Raw genomic sequence first — 3,226 nt, forward strand, 5'->3', positions numbered from 1 at the left:
AAAATGCTTTTAACGACTGTCAGTAAGTTGCATAACATATAAACTAATTAATATATGTATATATATCTAAATATGAATAGACAATAAATATATTATTCTGCATAAGTATCAAACACAATTGGCAGATTAACATAGTTTTCTTTGAACATATCAACATAACAACCATTATATTATAGCAGCCAATACATGTTTAACTACAACAAAAAATAGAATTCATGATAGCAGCCATTATATGTTTAGCTACAACAAAATAGGATTCATGATAGCAGCTGTTACATGTTTAGCTAACCAAAATCAGGACTCAATCTACAAAATGATTCATCTCTGAGTCTCAAACAAAAAATCCTACATATAGCAATGCCATGCCATGACATGTTTAGCTACAAATCAGGACTCATTGTCTACAAAATGCTCTGTCAGTCTCTTGTTTGTCCAACTGCAGCTTGCCTCTAGTGCCATCCACCTGCAATCCAAAGATTACATTTGAATAAGTTGCCATCCACAATGAATTTCTAAAGCAGAGCGGATCAGCCATATGTCCATTTTTTAACAACAAAATGTTGGTCTTCGAGGCCACAAAAATGCAGAGCAACATTACCAAAAAAATGTGTGGGTCTTTTATTATCGTGCTTAATCTATGATCTTATTGTATCACAGAAGTGGGTGAGTATGAACAGCTAGCACATAAAGCAAGGATCCAATGGCTGCAGATTTTTTACTTGCCTCAACTAATAAAGCTATATATATGAGAGCGAGAGATAGAAGAGACAAAACGTTCATGAGTATGGTCAGACAGATCGACTTCTAGACACTGCAGAAATTACGAGAGTTAAAAAAATGCGCTTGGAGGTTCAACCAAAAATGCACAGACCGGTTCCCAGTTTTAGCCGGGGTGATCGCTTGGAGGTTGAACCAAAAATGCACAGACCAAAAATGCACCAGTTCATCTGTTTGCTGTTCAACCAAAAATGCACAGACCAAAAATGCACAGACTGGTTCAACCAGATCACTGCTAACACAGCTTGATCAGGGAGTTCGGGGTTCAGTCAGTTTTGGTGATGGCTCTCGGGTGAAAATCCAAGGTATGGGTTCTGTAGTGATGCAAGATCACAGCTCTGGTCATAAGGTACTTTACTGATGCTTACTATATTCCTGAGATGAAAAGTAACATAGTAAGTTTGGGACAATTAGAGGAAAAAGGTTTTACTTATGAAGGGGGCAATGGGAGACTGTGTGTATGATCAATAACACAAACTGCTTATTTCTGCTCCTAGAACAGCGAATAGGTTGTATATTGCAAAATTTGGTCCTAGACTGTCAGTTTATTTCTGCTTATTTCTGCTCCTAGACTGTCAGTTTATTTGCAAAATCTGAAGAAAAGTCTTGGCAATGGCATGCAAGATATGGACATCTAAATTTCAGGGCTCTGAATGATTTAGGTAGTAAAAACATGGTTGAAGGCATCCCAAGTATCAAGAAGGTAGAGCAGGTGTGTGATGGTTGTGTTCTGGGGAAACAACATAGAAAACCATTCCCACAGGTGTCGAGTTTTAGAGCCCAAACAGGATTAGAACTGGTCCATGCTGACTTATGTGGAAAAATTACTCCAAGAACTATAGGGGTGCATTCTAGCAACCAACGCGAACTGAAGTTTGAGAACGTACTCGTGTTCTCGATCTTGCAGCGCAAAGGTCTCGAAAATCTGCATCTATGCGCCTAGCTTTAATATAGTAGAATGTGGCTTGTAGAGAAAGAGAGAAAGAAACAACAAATAGAAGCACTACACATTGTGGCTAGAGCTGAAAACATACATGCACTATATATACAAGTGAGCTGAAAAATCCAATACTTGGAATGAAGTCTCATGTAATAGGTAAAGCAAGTTTGAGCATACCTCCAATACCTTGGGGTGATCCTGATGCCTTGCTAATCTTCATCTATCATGAATACAATTTTAGATTGTTTAGTCACTCATCACATATGCAAAAAGAAGAAGCAAAGTACTAGAGTAGTTCATTACCCTCTTATAAAGCCAAGCAACTGACATTTGATGAGCATCAGCCATCGTCTCTACATAACCATAAGGACAAGGCAAAATGGCATCCCTTTTCAATACAGTGTTCACAATAACTTCACAATATTCTTTTCCAAGAGGCACACCTCCCAGCAAAGTGTTAGGATTAGTTGAAACAATTGTTCCCTTAGCCACAGGTTGCTCAGGTCCAATAATGGCATATAATATTACATCCTTTCCAACCTAAGGCAAAAAATAAATTTATTAGAATTGAATCAATCTATGGAACCATATTAAATCATAATTAAAAACATGAAGGATGAGACTAATACAAGTTCATCATGTTGAATGCGAGAGGGGGGCTCATTCCTTGGTGAGACTGGGTGGGCTAAACTCGTAGTGATGCACCGTCGAGGATGCTTTGGTGGGACTGCACCTATAGGACTGCTTTGATGGTGTTGCACTGTCGGGGCTGCACCAACATGACTGTTTTGATGGTGTTGCTCACCATCATCACAGTGATGATTGATGTGATTTTCTGCACAATCTTCATCTTCTACAAATTGAGCGTCATGGTGCGCCTCCACATCATGCTCTTCATACCTTCGGCTCTACAAACATACAAGAGAGAGAATACATAAAGAATAAATCTGCATAGGGTACAAATATATTTCACTAGCATTGAACTGAACTCCATTAGAATGTAACTAAGTTGTTGAAATACTTTACCCCATTCTGTCGTGAATTTGAACCATTATTTGAAATGAGTTCCACATCTTGCAATTCCCTTGCCACCCTTTCCTCTTGCATTTGCTGCTCCAATTCAGTTATGCGTTGTTGAAGAGCTACTTTCTCACATTCAGCCTTTTTACGGGCCAAACCTTCCATCTGCAGTCTTGTGGGTGTGTAACACTTCAACCCTGGGGTACCAACATCTTGGGGAGTTGGTCCTAAACCCAAAGCACGAACACGTCCTCTTGGCTCCTTTTCTCCACAAGCAGCAGCAAATGCATCGCCCTCTTGAATTGTTCTTTGCTTCAACTCTGGATGGGCTTCAACTATGGCTTTCAATTTATTCTAAAAAAGATGAATAGTTACAATACTATATACAACAAGAATTAGAGCCTACAATTCTTCTTCGAGGAATGAACTTACAATAATTGGTTCTGCATGTCTTGATGGAACTCCATTTTTTCTTGTAAGTGTCTTGAT

The 3,226-nt window shown here is 38.8% G+C and overlaps 2 long non-coding RNA genes across 2 annotated transcripts; both read right to left on the reverse strand.

The window, feature by feature from the left end:
- Window positions 1-364: 364 nt before the first annotated feature.
- On the reverse strand, window positions 365-2,085 carry LOC109943168 (uncharacterized). Its single transcript, XR_002265886.1, has 3 exons — window positions 2,021-2,085; window positions 1,895-1,937; window positions 365-463 (listed from the first exon to the last, which is right to left on the reverse strand). It is a non-coding gene; the product is annotated as an uncharacterized lncRNA (long non-coding RNA).
- A 73-nt stretch (window positions 2,086-2,158) lies between these two features.
- Window positions 2,159-3,226, reverse strand: LOC109943198 (uncharacterized). Its single transcript, XR_002265930.1, has 4 exons — window positions 3,170-3,226; window positions 2,744-3,091; window positions 2,523-2,625; window positions 2,159-2,257 (listed from the first exon to the last, which is right to left on the reverse strand). It is a non-coding gene; the product is annotated as an uncharacterized lncRNA (long non-coding RNA).

The sequence above is a fragment of the Zea mays genome, chromosome 10 (genome assembly GCF_902167145.1).
Source record: "Zea mays cultivar B73 chromosome 10, Zm-B73-REFERENCE-NAM-5.0, whole genome shotgun sequence".
Taxonomy (NCBI): Eukaryota; Viridiplantae; Streptophyta; class Magnoliopsida; order Poales; family Poaceae; genus Zea; species Zea mays.